This window comes from Canis lupus, chromosome 9 (genome assembly GCF_003254725.2).
Source record: "Canis lupus dingo isolate Sandy chromosome 9, ASM325472v2, whole genome shotgun sequence".
NCBI lineage: Eukaryota > Metazoa > Chordata > Mammalia > Carnivora > Canidae > Canis > Canis lupus.
Window position 1 is genome coordinate 19289904 of NC_064251.1, and position 20689 is coordinate 19310592.

A 20689-nucleotide genomic window follows, 5' to 3' on the forward strand; every position below is an offset into this window, starting at 1 on the left:
CTGACAAATATACTTTCATAATGACCTAGAAGACTAAACTTCTTTGATTCTTCTGAATCCTATATGTGGGTAGGTTGGCATAAGATCTGGCTCTGCTGTCAGCCTGCCCCCTGTGGCTGGCCACCCTCAGAGCTATCCTGGCCCAAGGGAGGTCCACATGCACATATGTGGACAGTCCCGTCCACTAGCACAAACTGCCACACCCCCTGCCACTTGCTGCCCCGTGGCCACCCCACATGATCCATCCTTAAGGGAAGGGGCCTGGGGCCATTGGAGCAGGGAATTCTGGGGTCTTGCATGTTACGGGTATGGTCCAAAGGGAAGGGCCCAGGCTCCAAGGAGCCTGTGGGGAGAGGCAGACAGAGAAGGTCAAGAGTAGAGCCTTCTAAAGCGGGGACTCACAGCAGGGCAAGGAGCCCTCACACCCTCCAAACGCTACGAAAAAGCACAGGGTGCTCTGAAGGTATGCCACTCGGAGGTCACTGTTCCTCAGGAACCTGAGATGCTTCTGCGGAAGCCCCATTTGAGCCCAGCACTAAAGAATGAAGAGGAGTCCTCAAGGTGAGGAACTAAGAGAAGGGTATCTAGTCAGAGGGAACAGCATGTTCAAAGGCTCTGCGGCAGGAAGGCTCGAGGAGAGAACAAAATCTGAAAAGAACCCACACAAGCAGTGAGCGTGGGTGTGAGGTGAGGCCAGAGAGGCTGGCAGGGGACAGGGTGTGCGGGGCCTTGTGGGCCACGGTGAATGGGGACCTGTGGCAGGACAGCTGGCAGGAGGACCCTTGGGAAGGGAGGTCTTGGGAAGTGTCAGCTCCCCCGTCTGATCCTCGCCCCACCCCAGGCTTCTGACCCTGCCAACGCCTCGGTCAGCAAACAATGCAGCAGCAGCCAAAGAAGTCCCAGAATCATCATGATTTGTCACCAGTTTCAGAAATCAGCCACTGCCAATGAGGAAACACTGCAAGAGATGATGTCATAACTCACCGGAAGTCACAGGGCAGATGGGTGGCAGAGCATGCCCAGAGCTTCATTTGCAGTCAGGGCCACCGGAAGTGTGGGCTCAGCCATAGATCAAGACCGAGCGCAGTGCTCAAGGAGCGCCGTTGGTGCTCACTGACTATGTTCGGAACAAATTGGCTTTTGTGTGGAAACACAAAGATGTAAAAATAGCATCTGCCCTCGTGAAGCACCAGCTGGTTGGGGAATAGACCTAAAAATAAATGCCGCAGCTGATAAGGGCTGTCGCAGAGGGCCCTGTCCCCAAGCCTGCCCCCTCTCAGCAGATGCTCCAGACCCTCCTGCAGCCTGGCATCTGCCCCTAAAGCCACCGTAGCAAAGGTCACCAGTGCCCGCCTGGTCGTGAAGTCTGGCGGACATTCCCAAACCTCACGCAAGTGGACACGTGACTCTTGTCCTGCCGTGACACGCTCTTCCTTTGCCTGTAGCATCATGGGTCTTCGCCCACCCTGTAAATGGTGATGCCCTCTGGGTGGCGGCCTCAGCCTGTTGCCCTTTCCCCTCCACCCTCCCTAAGGGCCCTCACCCATTCCATCCTGGGGACCCAGGCATCAGGACTACGCATGGGTCACCTAAATCTCTTACCAGCCAGGACCACTCTCCTGAGTTCCAGGTGCAAGTGGCCTCCAGCTTACAGGACATCTCTGCCTGGATGGCTGCCAGACACCCTGAGTGCAACCTGCCCACAATACCCTGAAACCAGCCTATCTCCCTGTTCCCAGGCACAGAGGTTTACCAGAGTCTCCTTCCCCCTCCCCCATAGCCAGGCAGCCACCATCCTTTCCTAACTATTCCCTGATCTGCCTCCCATCCCCCTCAGTCTCTCACCTGGGTGACACGGTGGCCTCTGAATGGGCTCCTCTCTTTCCCTTTTCATCCTCCACCCAGCAGCCATCTGACTGTAGCTTCCAAGGCCATTCCAGCCCGTCTCCCACCTCTCTGCACACCAGCTGTGCCCCTGCCTATAGCTCCCAGCCACGCTGTCCCCGCCTCAATGCCCAGGGCTGCCATTCACCCTGCCTTCCTCCCTTTCACCTGCTGACTTCTCCTCCCCCTCTTCCCCCACCCTCCTGCTCCCCCTCTTCCTCCTCCTCCCCCCACTCCTCCTCCTCCTCCTCCTCCTCCTCCTCCTCCTCCTCCTCCTCGCTGCTCTCAGCTCACCACCACCCCCCCAGCTCTCAGCACACTGGCCTCCCCGCACTATAAGTGTGCTTCTACCTCCAGCTCTTCCTCACAAGGCTGTAGGCCAGCACATCTTCACCGTTCTCTTTACAGCCAAGTAAACCCCATCGTATGGAGACACACATTTCTCTCTTCATTCATTCATTGATGAACATTTGGCTTATTCCTATTTTTTTACTATTATGCATAATGTTGCTGTGACTATTTATGTACGAGGTTTTATGTGGACACACTGTCCCAGCTTCCAACACAAAATGCCATAGACTGGGCACCCTAAACAACAGAAGTCATTTCTCACAGTCCTGGGGCTGGAAGTCCCAGATCAGGCCACCAGCGTGGTGGGGCTCTGGTGCAGGCTGTCTTCCTGGCCTGCAGACAGGCTGCCTTCTGGCTGAAAGAGAGAGCTCATCTCTTCCTCTTCTTTTTTTTTTTTTTTTTTTAAGACTTATTTATTTTAGAAAGAGCGTGCATTGAGCGAGGGGGGAGGAGCAGAGGGAGACTCTCCAGCAGACTCCCCGCTGAGCAGGGAGCCCATCTCAGACCACCATCCCAGGACCCTGAGCCGAAACCAAGACTCTGACGCCTGACTGTCTCTTCTATAAGGACAGGAATCCCATCCTTGTGGGCCCTACCTCCCAGGGTCACCACATTGGAGTTAGGGCTTCAACATATGAATCTGGGAGACCACAAACATTCAGCCCATCCACATATGTTTTAATCCCCTGGGGTACATTCCTGCTAGTGGAATTGCTGGGTCAGACGGTCACTCTGTGCTTAAATTCGTGATGAACTGCCGAACTAGAGTCTTCTATGGTGGCCACACCATTTTACATTCTCATCAGCCACGCGTGTTTCTGTTCTCTCCCGTTTTCCGCAACCACTGTTTCAGGGATTCATTCTCCTCAAACCTCCGGCCCTGCCTGCCTCTCCCTCTCCCTCTCCCACTCCCTCTTATCCTCCTGATGACCTCACCTCTACCTCACAGAAATAATGGAAACCCTCAGCATCCCACCAGCCAAGATCGCAGCTCCCCCACCACATCCTCCCTTGCTTCCCTGCCCCTGGTACCTCAGAGCAGACATCTCTGCTAATCTTTTCCCATTTCTGGAAAGTATCTGCCACCATGGCCACCTTTCTCTCCTCCTCACTGAACTGCTGTCTCAGGCAGAACTCCCCAGGAAGTAGAGAGAAGCATGTGGGAAGTTCATGGAGGGAGTGCTCTCAGGACCACACCTGGTGTGGCAGTGGGGGGGTGGGGGGCGCAGGATCCAGCTGAGGGGAACTGACCCAAATGCAGGCCCATCTCAGGCCTCTACTGAGCCCACGGGTAGCTCTAGAGCTGGGCTAGCCTCAGCGTTGTCCCACACTGTGGCTAGGGGGGCAGACCTTTAAACTGCCTTTATCATCCAGAGACCTCCTTGGAGGGCTAGGGGAGAGCCCTTGAATTTGGGCAAAAAGACTCTCTTCAGCCCAAGGCATGTCCTAGAGAGCCCCTCAGATGGGACCTGTTAGGGAAAATAAGTGCCCAGGGCACCCACTACAGCATCCAGCGAGCTCTGTCCTCTCCTTATTCCTTGACCCACACACACCATCAGACTCCTGAATTTCCCTCAAAACTCACCCATGACCCCACATCGATAACTGCTGGACATATTAGTTGTCCCCTCAGGAGCACCCCATCTGACCACCCCCTCCTTGGAAACATCCTCTTCCTCTTGGCTTGCGCACCACCACGTTCTCCTGGTGGTCCTCCCACTCCAGCCACAGCTTCTCATTCTCTTCCTCCCAGCTGGAAAGGTCAGTGTCCTTGGGCCCAGCCACCCCTCGCTCTCTGTACTCCCTCCCTGGGTGATACTATCCACACCCAGGGCATCGGTGACTCACTCATGGGTAGCACCAGGCCTAGCTGCTCCTAGAAGCTTCAGGCCGCTGTGTCTGCCTGACAACCTGACACCTGCCTGGGATGGTCCTCAGGCTGGATTCATGATCTTCCCCGAACCTAGCCCTTCCTGTCCCAGGAAATGGCTGCGTTATCCTCCAAGCTGGGTAAGTCAGAAACCTGGGAGTAAGGCCCTCTCCCTCTCTGTCCCCCTCTCTCCACCCTCCACACTGGATCTATGCCTACATCCTGTCCATTCTACCTCTCACTTCCACCCACATCTCTCCAACTAGGGCCCACTCATCTCAGAGGCTCACATCTCCTGCCTGGACCCCTGCAGTACCTCCCAGCCCCTCCCCTCCCCACATCCTCTTTCCCCCCTCACCCCACCCACACTCATTTAAAAATACAAACCTTGGGCAGCCCCGGTGGCTCAGCGGTTTAGCACTGCCTTCAGCCCAGGGCGTGATTCTGGAGACCCAGGATTGAGTCCCACAGTCCCACAGTCCCACAGTCCCACAGTCCCACGTTGGGCTCCCTGCATGGAGCCTGCTTCTCCCTCTGCCTGTGTCTCTGCCTGTCTGCCTGTGTGTGTGTGTGTGTGTGCGCGTCTCATGAATAAATAAATAAAATCTTTAAAAAATACAAATCTTAATAAATAAATAAATAAATAATTTTTAAATGAAAGGATAAATAAAAATACAAACCTGATTATATTATCACCTCGCTTAAAAAGCATTTGGCTCATCTTAGGAAAAGACCACGAGTTTTAACATGGCCTCCAGGCCTCTGCCTGTTTTGTCCCCTGTGTTCTTCTCAGCTTCCCCTTCATGGAGCCGTACTGCTTAGTGGTTAGCTCTGGAGCCAAACTATCTGGATTCAAATCTAAGTCCACAAAACCCCTGGTAGATGCTTCTGAATAATTGACTTATTCCTCTGTGTCCCTGTCTTCTCATCTGGAAAACGGGGATGCCGGCAGCAGTAACAACCTCATAGCACAATTGTAAAGATTACAGGAGGGACTACTTTTGAGGTTCTGAGAATGAGTCTCCCAGAATAAACACTCAGTAAACACTTGCTTTGCCTGCGTCTTACTTGCTTTCCTGGTTTCTGCACTGCAACTACACTAACCTCCCATTAGTTTCTGAAGTGTTTCATGATCCCTCCTGCCCCAGGACCTTTGCATGTGCTGTACCCACTCTGCAGTTCTCTTCTTCCCTTTGCTTTAGTCATCTTATTGCATTTTGCTCAGGTAACCTTTCCTCAGACATCTCTTCTGAATACCCAGTTAGGTCAGCTTCCTGTGTTATACATTGAGACCCACATGCTTCTCTTATCTTAGCTTATCATTTTACAACCACAGACCCTGATTATGTATTGCTGTCTGCCCTCTGTGATACTATAAACCTCAGTTTCATTTTTCTATGCTCACCTTTGTAAGCCTAGCAGCTGACAAAGTGCCCAGTACCAGACAAGTGTTCAATAAATAATTGTTGATGAGGCACTATGTAAAAAGGCAGACAGTCAGAGTTCAAACCCTAGCTCTGCCATTTTCTATCAAGTGATCTTGGGCAAGTTGTTCGTCTCAGTGGACTTATCTGTAAAGTTAAGGCATTCATGGCTTACCTCAGAGACTTCTTATGATTATAAAATGAGATGTGTGCAATAAACATAGCCCAGAAGCCGGTACAGGAAACACTTGTGAAGTACTGCTAGTCTTCATTCCTCAGGCCTGAGGGTGGTCCTGGGTCCTGGGGTAAGCCAGCCTCGGTGGTGAGGCCAGTGGAAGCCATAAGCAGAAGTGTTCTGAGTGCCTCCAGGTGCAGCCAGAAGACCTGGTAGGCAGGACAGCACATGGCACTGGGCCCCTTTTGTTTCCCAGAGGTCCAGAGCAGTGTTTCTTCATGACTTCAGCCTGAGTCTCAGCAGAGCCAAGGGAAGGGTCCTTTGTCCATTTTGGGGCCGCAGCATCAGAAGGAGGAGGAGGAGGAGCTGGAGGAAGAGGAGGAAGAAGAAGAAGAAAGAAGAAGGAGAAGGAGAAGGAGAAAGAAAGAGAAGGAGAAGAAGGAGGAGGAGGAGGAGGAGGAAGAGGTGGAGGAGGAGGAGACAGCGCCCCCCCTCTGGCCAGTACAGGAGGGGACCCACTGGGACAAGTGCAGCCCTACCCGGTAGAATTAGAATCCTGGCTCTAAGGCCCAGCCTCAGTATCTTCTAAGACGGGACATTCTTCTGTCGCCAGCCTCAGAGGAAGGCTTGGTTCATTCAAAGAGTTGACAGATTTCCTTTCAGGGACTTTATCCTCCACGGGTCACTGGCTGCCCCTGAGTAAATGAGCCAGGTGGATGATAAGGCCAGGAACTCTTCTTCTTCTTCTCATAAACTTTTTATTTTGAAAGAATTACTGACTCACAAGAAGTTACACAAATAGCACAGACAGGTCTCTTGTGCCCATCGCCTCGCTTCCCCCAGTGGTGGCAACTCAGTAACTGTAGCCTATGGAAACCAGGAAAGTGATTAGCGCCGAACGATTAATCATGGGATTAGCACCATAAGATTTCATCATTTCTTATGTGCACTCCTTTTGTTGTATGTCTTTGTGTATAACTCCAGACATCTTATCACATGTGAAGATTCATATAACCACCACCACAAGATCTCAAATTGCTCCATCACCTTAAAAGATATCCCTCACACTGCCCCTTCTGAGCCACACCCCTCCCTCCCCTTCCCTAATGCCTGACAGCCCTGTCAGCTCTCAATCTCTATAATTATGTCATTTCAAGAACGCTATATAGATGGAATCATAAATTATGCAATCTTTCGAGATTGGCTTTTTGGGCTTGGTGTAATGCCTTTGAGATCCATTCAAGTCCTCCTGGGTATCAATAGTTCATGGCTTGTTATTGCTAAGTAGTATATTTAAAGAGGTCTCCCAGCTGCCGGTGGAAGACGGAGGGAGGAAGACCAGTTAGGAAGCTGCTGGAGTCCAGGTAAATATCGCAAGTCAGACTTCCATCCCTGCGGGGCTCCCCGCCTCTGGAACTAGCCCTAGATGTGTCCGAGCCGGATTGGGGAGGCATTGGGGTTGTTGGAGCGCAATTGACAATAGGGGGCGCCAGAGGTCTTCTGTCCAAAGGGTGATTCTCCGCAGGGACCGCCAGGGAGGGTTGCCGGGCACTTTGGGCCGCTTGCTGTGCGTGCTAACCACAGAACTCTGGAGTCTTGCTCCCCTCCGGACCCCAGCCCCAAGCTTCAGGGCTGCCCTGAGCTCCAAGACTGGGGGAAGAGGCCGATGAGGTGCAGTGAAGGAGCTGCCGAGGGAGAGTCTCTGGCCCTCAGCCTGCCCAAGGCTGCCCATCACAGCGTGGCTCTGAGCTCAGGGCACTGGGCTGGGCCTTGGGCACCCCCGTCCTAACCACCTTTCCCCACCCAGGACAATTGCTCTGTCCTCCCAGAGAACTCTCCCAGAACCCCGGAACAGGTGCTAATCCCCCTGTCCCCATACTCTGTCTCTCTCTTGCATACGGCCCTGCCAGCTGCCTCCCGCCATTCGCCATTCCCTGGCCCCCCAACACCAAGCTGATCCAGGGCTGGGCTGCACAAAGCCCGCTTTGTGAAACACAGAATGGGCAGTTACTGTGTGTGGCACCTGCTGGCCCGGGGCCCCGGGAAGAGAAACAGCACTCCCAGGGACTCTGGCCCCGATGGCAGAACAGTGCCGAGGTGCAGGCACAGTCTTCAAAACCTGCACTGGCCCACTGCCTTCTGAATTCTACCCACTTTTCATGATCTGAGCCCGGTCCCAGGCTCCTTGTCCTCTGGCTGCTCCATCCCTCACGTGCTGGCGGATGCCTGGATGCCCGGACACCCCACAGCTCCCCACCTCTGCGCCCTTGCTCAAGACAGTCCCTGCTCCTGCCCGGCTCTGTGTCGGTTCTCCACCTCTGTGCCCACTCCTCCAGGAAGTCTTCCCGGTGTCTAATAGCCAGTAGGTTCCAAAAGTGTGAATTCCCAGCCTCTGGGTGCCCACAACCCATGTCATGCGTACTTCGGTGACAGAATCTTCCGCGAGCAGCCTTGCCTAATAATTCATCCTTAACACACCTGTGTCCCCCAGAGACTTCTCGTTCATCTCTGAATCCTGTGAGCCTGGCACTCAGAAGCCAAGTCAAGTCTGATTGAATAAATGAGTGAATGTATCAGTTGATAGATCTTTGAAACCCTCTCTTTATGATCTGCTTCCAATCTTTTCCTCCTCTAATCGCTCCTGGGCCGCTGTTTTTGTGAGTGTTCTTTCCTCCCTGAATCTAAATGGGTGGCATTCCACTCTCTCCCCTGCCACTCTATTCCTCTCCCTAGGCAAACTCACCATGTCCCCGACAGGCCCCAAGGCCACCCTGTGGCCCAAAGCCCCACGCCCCTTGCATAACTTGCTTGTCCTTATCTGTCTTCCCCACTGTCTTTCCCAGGAAAGATAAGCTCCATCAGAGTAGGAATCTTGTCTGATTGATGGCTATGACCTCTGACAACTGTGCATGCTCAGTATTTGTGGAATGAATGAATGGGAAACTCTCTGAGGTCCTGGAACCCTTCTTTTTCTTTCTTTCTTTCTTTCTTTCTTTCTTTCTTTCTTTCTTTCTTTCTTTCTTTCTTCTTTCTTTCTTTCTTTTCTTTTCTTTTTTTTAATGTTTTATTTTTAAGATTTTATTTATTTATTCATGAGAGACACAGAGAGAGAGAGGCAGAGACACAGGGAGAAGCAGGCCCAAAACAGAAAGCCTGATGTGGGACTCCATCCCTGCACTCCAGGACCATGCCCTAGGCCGAAGGCAGGTGCTAAACCGCTGAGCCACCGAGGCATCCTTTTTTTTCTTTTTTATAAGATTTTTTAAATTTTTTTTTAAAAGGTTTTATTTATTTATTCATGAGAGACACAGGTAGAGAGAGAAGCAGGCTCCATGCAGGGAGCCCAATGTGGGACTCAATCCCGGGACTCCAGGATCACACCCGGAGCCAAAGGCAGATGCTCAACCACTGAGCCACCCAGGCATCTCACTAGGACCCTTCAAATGCAACATATCTCAGATTGGTTTCAACTCCTCCCATCCCACAATTTGTTTCTCCAGTCTTTGTTACCTTTTTCCTCCCAATCCTCCAACTTAGAAATCCGAGTCACACAGACATCTTTTCCTCTCTTAACACATCCATCAGACACTATGTTGCTCAGATTCTCTCTCCTGTCTTTCCAATCCTCACACCCACCCCAGTGCTTAGTACTTACACCTGGACCTCCTCAACTGCTCCTAACTTGGGCTCTTACCTCTACTTTTACTTTTATATGCGTTGCCACCTGAACAATTTTTCTAACACATCCATCTCACTATGTCAACCCTTACTGAAGGTCCTTTTTGCATTCTTATCCCCTACTGTTGTGTTTCCCAAAGTGTAGACCTCACACAATAGGTGGCAGATGGCATAACTACAGAAGGTTCAAGGACAAAAAGTACTGAAGGGTGATCATTAATATGGAGTTGCAGAATGAGGTAGCTATTTCTTTTTGTTTTTTTTTTTTGTTTTTTTTTTTTTTTTTGCTATTTCTTTTTTAATTCTTTCTGACCTTAGTGTCTTTAACACTTCTTTTTTGACTTGCTAATCACTTACCAGGGATCAGGACTCTAGCCATGCTGCTAGCAGATATTAATGACATTGTCTTATTTTTATTTTACATATTTTATAGTCGCCTACTATCTATGACATGTAGTTCTGGTTTTTTTTTAGTTATGCTAATATTGGTCCATAAAATACTTTATTTGGGAAAATATATTGCAAACCATATGTCCATCAAAAGGCTAACATCCAGAATATATAAAGAACTCTTCCTTAGCAAAAAGAAAAAATAGGGCACCTGGGAGGTTCAGTTGGTTAAGCGTCTGACTCTTGATTTTTGGCTCAGGTCATGATCTCAGCTCAGGTCATGATCTCAGGGTCTTGAGACCGAGTCCATGCCAGGCAGGAAGCCTGCTGAAGATTCTCTCTCTCCTTCTCCCTCTATCCTCCTTCTCTAAAAAAAGAAAAGCAAAGAAAAGAAAAGAAAAGAAAAGAAAAATCAGTAGAAATTAAAAATCAAATAAAAAAATGAGCAAAGGGGGCACCTGGGTGGCTCTGTGGTTGAGCATCTGCCTTTGGCTCAGGTAGTGACTCTGGGGTCCTGGCACTGAGTCCCACATCAGGCTCCCCACAAGAAGCCTGCTTCTCCCTCTGTTATGTCTCTGCCTCTCTCTCTCAGTCTCCCATGAATAAATAAATAAAATCTTTAAAAAAAAAGAGAGAAAAATGAGCAAAGACTTAAATACTTCATAAAAAGAGGATTTATAAGTGGCTAATAAACAGATGAAAAGCTCAACCACATTAGTCATGAGAAAAATGTGAATTAAAACTACAATTTGATATCCCCATTCAACCACTAGGACTCAAATGAAAAAGACTTCCAGTATCAAATGTTGGCAAGGATGTGGAAGAATTGGAACTCTGATTCACTGGTAGTAGGCTGTAAACTGTAAGTACTTTGGGACGCTGGCCAGATCTATTGAAGCAGAGCATACCCATACTACTCTCTGACCCAAGAGCTCAACCCTTGAGTTATAATTCCATTAGAAATGAGTGCAAACGTTCACCAAGAGTCATGTACAAGAATCTTCATAGCAGTTCTATTCATAACAGTCCCCAAGCTGAAAACAATCTATATGTCAGCAGCAGAGTGGATTAATACATTCTGGTACATGCAAATAATGGCACACTGTATAGAAGTGAGAATGAATAAATTAAACTATACAAATGTTGAGCCACACACACACAAAAAGAACAGTATTTATGGTTTCATTTATATGAAGTTCAAAAGTAAACAAAACTAATCTCTGCCATTACAACCGGGAGAGTGGTTGTCAGTGGGTTTGTGTCTGGGAGGAGGCATGAGGCTGGCTGCTAAGGGCCTCGGAATATTCTGGTTTTGACTTGGGTGAAAAATTACTGATTTTAACAAGAGTGAAAATTAATGGATCTGTGTACTTCCTCATAGGTATTTTATATATCAAGAAAAATCATTTAAATTTTTTAAAATTAAAACGTTTAAAGGCAAGCATTAACAAAGTAAAAACCATGATAGTTCTCTTGGAGATGGAGTGCAAATGGCAAGCATTTGGGAGGCTCTGCCTTCTAGAATCAAGTCCAGCTGGCCACCCTTGGCTCCTCAGATCCTATATCATGTTATGGGGCAGTTCCATATGGTGGTTAGGAGCACATATTTGGGGATCTGATGAATCTGAGTTTGAACCTGAGCTCTGCTGCTGTCTTTGGGATTTGAAACAAGTTATGTAACCTCTCTAAGCACCAGCACCTTCATCTACAAAAATCACCTTAGAGGGTGATGGGCTTGATCAATGGAATGAAGTGGTCCAGCACTGGGCACACAAGGAGGACTTGATAAATGGAACCACATCCAACTGTCCACTGCACCCCTGAACAAGCCCTGCTCTTTCATACCAAGTGTCTGTGCATGCTCTTCCCTCTTCTAGAATGCCCTTCCACCTCATGATCACACTGTCCATCCTTTGATGCCCAGCTTAAACACCTCCTCCTTTGTGATACTCCGCTCCACATGAGATTAACCCTGCCCCCTCTTCACCATCCCACTCATGAGCACATATAGTTTATATGGTTTGCTATTTCTGGCAACTGGCTATACAAGAGGGTGTAGATACATACTTGTTACATGAAAAAATGAACAGCTCTTGGGGCACCTGGGTGGCTCAGTTGGTTAAGCATCTGCCTTTGGCACAGGTCATGATCCCAGGGTCCTGGAATCAAGCCCCACGTCGGGCTCCCTGTTCAGCAGGGAGTCTGCTTCTCCCACTCTCCTGCTTATGCTTGCTCTCTCTCTCTCTTTTTCTCTTTCTCTCCAATAAATAAATAAAATCTTTTAGAAAAATAAATTTTAAAAAATGAACAGCTCTTGAAATGGTTCTAATTTCTATTCTGGTTCCTTTTGCATGCTCACAAGAGTATCAACCATGTAGCCCTGCATTAGGGACCTCAACCACCTCTATGGAGAACTGGCACCACGAGATGTGTTGTGGGTGAGTGGTTATCACCATGACGTCAGCCTCAAAGGTTAGGGATGTCCCCAAATCATCCCAGTTCCCTTTACCACCCTATATGGATAGGTCACTCATGACATTGCCTCTAACTGCTACTTAACCTCTTGGTGGCCTAACAGGTTCCCCACGCCAGGCACTTGCCGTGTGAGATAGTCACACTTAGTTTTAAACTATTATAAGTTTTTAGCCAGGTAGTTGGGAAAGTGGGACAACTTGGTCAGACGTGGCCTCAGATGTGACCAAGGCCGTGGTTCCTTGGTGGTTTAGTAAATCGGGACATATCCCTTAGTAAGACAAGTCCTACAGAACCCCATTTGAAACCTATACAGCCGTCTAAGATGTGGCACCAACTCACATGCCTCTTCACCCCACCGTCCTGCCCTCCACAGTCTCCTAAGCACACAGGCACTCATGCGACAAGGCGGCTCTGCCTCATTATGGCCCTCAGCAGGGACACCTCAACTTTTCAGCCCCTGGAATGCAACCCAAAAGTACAATTACAACTAAGAGCCATGCCAGTCAGGCTAATAGATGGAAAAGACATGAATCTAGGTCCTCCTGTCTTGTAAGTAGAGACAGATCCCCAGGGAAATTCACAGTATATGGTGGGGCCTATAGTGGGGGAAGGGCACTGGAGGAGGGACACAGGGGGAGGGGCACAGGGTGGTCAGAGAAGAGGCACCAGATTTGGGGAGGAGAGATTAGAGAAGGCCTTCTGGAAGAAAGTGAATGTTTTGATTACTGATCTGTGTAAGCTTCAGGAAGGCAGAGACATCATGCTTGTCCTCAGCTGTTCCCATGGTCTGAATGTCTGTGAAAGTATCAGGTAATTGCTGAACACCTCTGTGAGGGATCAGTGGAAGCTGGCCCTTCGGGAGGTATCCTACCCTACCTAGGAAGGAGGTGCTTTGTGACCCAAGGGCTGGAGGCAGACCAGCAGGACTTGGGAGGGAATGTGATACATCTGGGGTTGAGCCAGAGAGGAACTGGTGAGGGGCAAAGTGGGCAGGGCAGGCAGGGCAGCAAAGCCTTCCCCCTGCTTCTCTAATGAGCAATACCCACTCCTGGCACTTTGTCGGCACTTCTTTCACACCCTAAATCCTGCCTCGTGGCATATGAGTTCATTTATTAGCACTTACTAGGCACCTACTACATGCCGAGAGTGGTGCTGGAGTGGAACACCTACCATGTGCAGCGCAGGCCAGTTTCCAGAGTGATTTTCCTACCACATATCACGAGTCATCTTCACATATTGAGCACTTAGTATGTGCCAGGGGCTGGAACATAAAGCAGGCAGGACCCACGAGACCCCCCTCTCAGGGTGTGTGGAAGGATAAACTCAAATCCACAAGGTGGCCTTAGATTATGATAAATTCTGTGAAAGAGATGACCAACACGGGGATGGACAGGGAGTGACATGGAGTGACTTGGTGGGGCTGCCCTGGATGTGTGGTCAAGGAAGGCCCTCCAAGAAGGTGACATCTGGGAAGTCACCAGCCATGGAAAGAGCATGGCAAGCTGTGAGCACAACAGGTACAAAGGTACTAGGGTGGGACAGTGCCTGGGGCATTGGGAAGCAGAAGAAGGTGCTCTGGATAGCTAGACGACTGGAAAGCTCCATGGGGGTAAAACAGGGAGTGGAAAGGATGGAGGGAGAAGAGGAAGCCAGCAGCCAGATTATGAAAAAGGCTTGTAGACATTTGGATTCATTCTACAATGAGATGTGAACGCATTCAAAGGGTTTGGGGAAGCGAGCTGATGCATTCTGATGGAGGGCTTTTTTTTTTAAGATATTATTTATTCATTAATGAGAGACAGAGAGAGAGAGAGAGAGGCAGAGACACAGGCAGAGAGAGAAGCAGGCTCCATGCAGAGAGCCTGACATGGGCCTCAATCCCAGGTCTCCAGGATCAGGCCCTGGGCCGCTGAGCCACCCTGGGTGCCCCCGATGGAGGTTTTCAATGAAATCACAGGCCGAGCTGGAGGCAGCAATGGTGGAAGACCTTCACTGGCTTAAGATCTACATGGGAGGGGCTCCTGGGCAACTCAATGGTTGAGCATTTGCCATTGGCTCAGGTCATGATCCTGGGGTCCTGGGATCAATTCCCACATCAGGCTCCCCTCCGGAAGCCTGCTTCTCCCTCTGCCTATGTCTCCGCCTCTTTCTGTGTCTCTCATGAATAAATAAATAAAATCTTAAAAAAAAAAAAAGATCTACAAGGGAGGCAAGACTGTCAGAACCATCTGCAAAAAGCCTTGGTTTCTCTTCCAAACCTGTTTCAGCCCATCTTTCCCATCTCAGAAAACAAACGGGCACCACCACACACCCTCCTGTTCCAGCCAAAAATCTCTAAGTCCACCTTATCCTTTCTCTACCCCACCAACACCCAACCAGTTCTGTCCCTGTCTGCACCAGGAAAATGGAGCAGTTTCCAGGCGCGGCAGAGGGCCCATCCGAGGGAAGGTGTGCCCAGGCAGACTGTTGGGGGGGTCTCAGGCACCTCCCTTGTCTCCGTGCAGGTGGGGAGAAAGCAGAGAGCTGGCTTCCGCCACCGTTAGGCTCTGTCAGGCAAAAATGACAAGGGAGGGGCAGGGAACAAGAGTCAGGTTTTTTGCAATAATCAAAGTGGTAGACCTTGGACCTCAAGGCAAGGGCAGGGTGATGGCCGCTGAGTGAATGGGAGAGTCCCTGGGTGGGGGGTTATAGAAGGAGCCTACTGAGAGGAGGTGAGCTGGAAGGATAAGAGGCGTGGGCAGGGTGGAAATCCAGGGATGGTACTGTTAGCACCGAGGACAGGTCTAGGCTGTGACTGTGGGAGTGGGCAGCTGGGCAGAATGGAGAAAGTCGTTTCTGGAGGTGAGGAGGTTGGGGTACTGACGGGGCATGGTGTGAGTGCTAGAGTCACAGGGGAGGAGGCTGGGGTGGAAGGCAGGCAGTGAGCACCCCCAGAATGCAGGGGAGTGGGGGGGAGGTGGTGGATGCTGGCACCTGCAGGCAGGGGCCTGGGAGATTGCCGGTTCATCGTGCATATTCAAATGATCCAGGGGCTTGAGGGAGGAAGGGGGACAAGGAATGGTTTCTAAGACAGATAGGAAAACCAGAAGGATGCCCACCTCTACCTCCCAGCCCGGAGCTGCCTCCTCTTGGGGGATGCTGGGAAGTCTTCCCCAGGGCCAGGAAGTGGAGGGGATACCCTGGAACCCCAGGGTCCCCAGAAAGGGCTGCAAAGCGCTCGAGAGAGAGGCCTGGACAGGGAGGTGGGCCAAGCTGACATTTGGCACACCTCTCAACTAACAGAGGTAGAAGAAAGAGCCAGCTGGGCAGCAAGGTGACAGGAAGAGAAGGATGTGGAAACCGTGCATTGCGGTAGCAGAGGGCACTGTGGAGGGAGGAAGGGTCCCCAGCAGGGCAGAAGTTAACTAGCTTGGAACAGGGGTTAAAACGAGCTTTTCTAGAACTGCAGAACAATCTCCCCAAGCCCCCTCCCTCCTTACCCCACTCTTGGGGGAGGGAGTCCCCTCCCAGCCAGGCCGGAGGCTGCACAGACTCAGATGCAAGTACCTGAAGGGCCCAGAGAGGGCAGGCCCCCTGTCTCCCCACCCCTGCTCCTTTACAGATAACCTCTGTGGGCAGCAGAGGGGCACTGCCTAACAGCGCAGGTGCAGAAATGCTCCTCAACCACGAGGAGGGTCGGTGGGGAGCCTGGGTCACTAGATTAGCCATCAGGCACCCCTGCAGTCTCCCCGCTGTGTTTGCTGGGGAGAAAGCAGGTGCCTCCCAGAGGGCCATGACTACCTTATCCCTGTGTGCAGGTGGGACCTGGTTAACAGTACTGCCACCTTCCTCCCGACACGCTCCCATGGAGCTCCAGCTTGGGGAGGAAACAGAGAAGATACTGGCCTTGTGGCCCACCATTTTGGTTGTTACAGAACAGTAATCCTTACAGTGTCACAGATTGAAGCTCTGGTGTTTCCAGTCAAAATCTGAAGAATGGGAAGGTATAGGACAATCTCAGGGGAAGCTCTGACCAACTCAATCCCCTCACTGTCCGTTCCCCAGCGCTCACTGGGCAGGAGTGGGGCTAGACCCTGGGATACAAGGGGCGAGGCCCGGTCCTCAAACTGTGGGATTTCCCAGACTGACAAGTGATCAGTGTGCCAGAGCCAGTGTTGGGGAACACAAGGTGGGAGGGGGGTGGCTATGGGAACTCCAAGGAGGTGCCCCTTCTGCTTGGAGGCCCAGAAGCCCAAATATGCTCATAGGCTGGGAATCTTCATGGAGCCTGGGCCAAGGGCCAGCAGGAAGCCTGGATTTATCTTCCTGGTCTGAAGAGACTCAACCTGTGACAGCCAATAATGCTGACAATCCCCATAATCCCCACTTGAGCTTCAGCAACATACTCGGCATGAGCGCTACTCCACCCTCTCTAGTCACCACCAACGCCTCTGATGGATAGGCCTCATCCATGGGGCATTTCACAGAGAAGCAAGCAGTGCTTAGTCTACAGTTGGTCTGATCTCACAGTAACAGACACACAATCCATCCATTTACTTCCCTCGTGAGTGTTTACTGAGCACCTACTATGTGCCAGACACTGTTGTAAGTACTGGAGATGTAGTAGAATTCAACACAGATAAACCCCTATAAGCTCCTGCCTTCATGAAGTTCCTACTCTACTGGAAGCTAAGTAACAAAGAAATAAAGGAAACATAGATTAGAGAGTGGGTGTGCTTTAACAGGCCAGATCATTGGTTCCTTCTAACCCGATGACCCTGAGAACACTCTGCCCACGCTGGAGCCCATAGGAAGGGAGGGTGCTGACTCAAGAGGTGGGGGCAGCCCCCAGAGCCAAAGCCTCTCATTATTATGAGCTCAGATTTTGGGGGGGGGGCCTCTGGCCCTCCAAACCCATCCATCTCCGAAGATCATAATAACATTGAGTTTCTGGGCCTGCAAGCCACATAGGGCCAGTCAAGCTTCCACTCCTCAGCGGGCCCTGATTGAGGAGCTTCCAGCATCCTGGCAGGCACCCCCGGCTCATCCCTTTCTAAGTGCAGCTCCCCCCACTGTCTATAGCTGATGCTCATTGGCAGCACAGACCTTGGCCGGGACTGTTGGCACCTACGTGCAGCCTTCCTTACAATATGGTAGACTTTGTACCATTCACATGGCAGCTCAGAGCTCCAATGATGAATGTCCCTGGAGAACTTGAAGGAAGCTGAAGTGTCCACCCGACCTCGCCTGGGAAGCCCTATCACAGCACTTCTATCTTGCCCTACTGTCACCATACTCTCTCTAAGGCTGGCTCAGCTTCAAAAGAGAAGACACAGACCCCAGTTCTCAATGGGTGCAGTGCCAAAGAATTTGTGGACGTGTTTTTTTTTTTTAAGATTTTATTTATTTATGCATGAGAGACAGAGAGAGGGAGGCAGAGACACAGGTAGAGGGAAGAGAAATAGGCTCTATGCCTAGAGCCCAACACAAGACCCGATCCCGGGACTCTGAGATCACGCCCAGCTCCAAAGGCAGACGCTCAACCGCTGAGCCACCCAGGCATCCCTGTGGACATGTTTTAGAACTGCCACACATGGCTAGGAGTGGTGGCACCAGGTGAACTTGGGCTGTCTGATGGCAGTCTCCACATTAGGCCACAGGACTTCATGTGATCCCAGACCACTGGGAAAGAGAAGCAAGGGTCCTCACTAAGGCAGTGGATGTGGGCATAGAGAGGAGACAAAGGGGACACTATCCAGGTGGAAACTCTGTCCTGTCTGTCATGGACATCTCTAGTGTGGACACACAGAGGACTGGGGACCACTGGGCTGGATGGGGGTGTGTATGTTCACAGAGCCACTTCTGGGTGGCAGAGGTGGGGGTGGGGGGCTGAATCGGTGCCTAGCACCGGGGAGAAGGGAGGAGGGCCCTGCCCTCGGTGAGCCTGGACAGGTCACCAGCCAAACTTCTCAGAGTTTTCAAGAGGAGCTGGTGAGAGCGCATTAGAGATATCAGATCCCTGCCCAGAGTGTAGCCACCACGGTGAGATTTGGGAAGTGAAACTTTTTCAAGGCCAAATTTCTCGTTTGTTGTTTGAGGTTGGCTTTCAGCGGCCACCCTGCTCCGAGCTGCTGACAGAGGCCTGGAGCCTGAACTGCCCAGAAACTTGCCTGGGGGATGTGGGAGAAGGGCAGACCGTTGGCTCCCAGGTGACCCCTCCTTGGGGATTCCCAGTGGGGAGAAGGCTGGTGAACGCCATGGGGGCTGCGGCCCAGAGGGGGCAGGGCAGGGACTCTGGCCTGGGAGTCAGCCTGGGTATTGGTGGCAGCTCCACCAGGAAAGAGCTGTGTGACATTCAGAAGGCACTTTCCTCTCAAGAGCTTAGTTTCCTCATCCACCAAATGTCAAGACAGTTGATCTTTAAAGGTGCTCCCCTCCACTGACATCACGAGTTCACATGCCCTCTCCAGAGACACCAGTTCACCCCAAACCCCTTCTCTTAGCCCCCACCCAGAGCCTGCTAACTGGACAAACACACAGGAGATGTTCCTAAAGATGAGGTCTTGGATTCAGCCTAGATCCACCTCGATCTCAGGCAGAGTTTCTCCCAAGCTGGACCTGACCCCCTCCTACCTCACCCCATTCCCAGGGAGGATGAGGAGAGTGTGGATGGCCTGGGGGCGGGGATCAGCACTGCTGTAGAAAGCACTGTGCACATTGACTCTCCTTCCCAGGGATCAGGAGCACCTGTCCCAGCATCTCTCCGTGTCCCCTAGCACGTGTCCAGCCACCCACCAGGCAGGAAACAGGGCAGGAGTGGGAGGGGAAAGATGGAAAAGTCTCAGGCTTGGGTGCCCACCCAGCTTGTCCTTAGAGCTCAGATGTCTCCTAGGGGCTTGTCACAATGCTTATTAATCACATGGGGTAATTCATGCTTAATATGCATTCTCCTTGTCACACTGGAAGCTCCATGAGGTAGGGACTCGTTCTGATTCACTGCTTTATCCCCAAAGCTTGGAACTATGATTTGCATGTAGGAGATGCCCAATAAATAACTGTTAAGTTATTTAAGTGAATGAATGAATGAATGAATGAATGAATGAATACTTTCAAAGTGCTTTTAATCTACTGTGGAAAGACGAGGCACATACAAATACTATGATAAAAAGCTTTTTTTGTCATTCAACATTTATTATTAGTATACCAGCTAACCACGGTGCCTGGGTGGCTCAGTTAAGCGGACAACTCTTAGTTTCGGCTCAGGTCACGATCTCAAGATCCTGGGAATCAAGCCCCAGGTCAGGCTCTGTGCTCAGCGTGGAGGGAGTGTGCTTCAGATTCTCTCTACCTCTTCCTCCAGCTCATGCATGCACATTCTCTCTCTCTCTCTCTCTCTCTCAAATAAATAAATCTTTTTTTAAAATACCAGCTAACAAAAAATAAAAATAAAAAAAAAAACCAGCTAACATACACCAGGGACTAACTAACTCTGTGCCAGACTAAAGTTGCCAGATTTGGCAAATAATTTAAATATAAGACACCCAGTTAAATTAGAATTTCAAGTAAATAAATAATTTTTCTTAGCATAGGTAAGTCCCATGTAATCTGGGTGTCTTGCATTTTATCCAAACCAGGTCACATTCTCTAATTCTCACACCAACCCTGCGGGACATTATTACTAACATGCCCCTTTACAGATGAGGAAACAGGCACAAGAGGGATAAGTAACCTGTCAGAGCTCACACTGCTGCCAAGTGGCCAAGTCAAGGCTAGATCCTGAGCACCTGGAGCTTCGGGTCAGTCTGCTAATCACCACCTTCTCTTGTATCCCAACAAATGTCCATAAGTGGTAGGCATGGGTCTGGGCTCTGAGACCCCAGAGGGAAAGATCAGCTCTGGCTGGCGGGGGGGGGGGGGGGGGGGGGGGGGGGGCGGGGGGGGGAAGATCCAGAAAAGCTTCCCAGAGGAGGGACAGGAAAGGAGGCGGGACACAAAGTGGACAGAGTCCTGGGGGAGGCAAGTCAGAGAAGAGAGAGCAACTCAGACTCCAACTGCCAGCCCATTCTCAGCTGTGCCCCAGCTCTCTGAGCCTTGACTCTGGTGCTCCATAAAATGGGCACAGCACAGACCCACAGTGTCTCATCTAAACTCCTGGAAGTTGGGACGCCTGGGTGGCTCAGCAGTTGAGCATCTGCCTTAGGCTCAGAGCCTGATCCTGGAGTCCCAGAATCGAGTCCCACATAGGGCTCCCTGCATGGAGCTGCTTCTCCCTCTGCTTCTCTCTGTGTGTGTATGTGTGTGTCTCATGAATAAATAAAATAAAATAAAATAAAATCTTTTTTAGGGGTCCCTGGGTGGCTCAGCAGTTTAGTGCCTGCCTTTGGCCCAGGGCGTGATCCTGGAGTCCTGGGATTGAATCCCACATCAGGCTTCCTGTATGGGGCTTGCTTCTCCCTCTGCTTC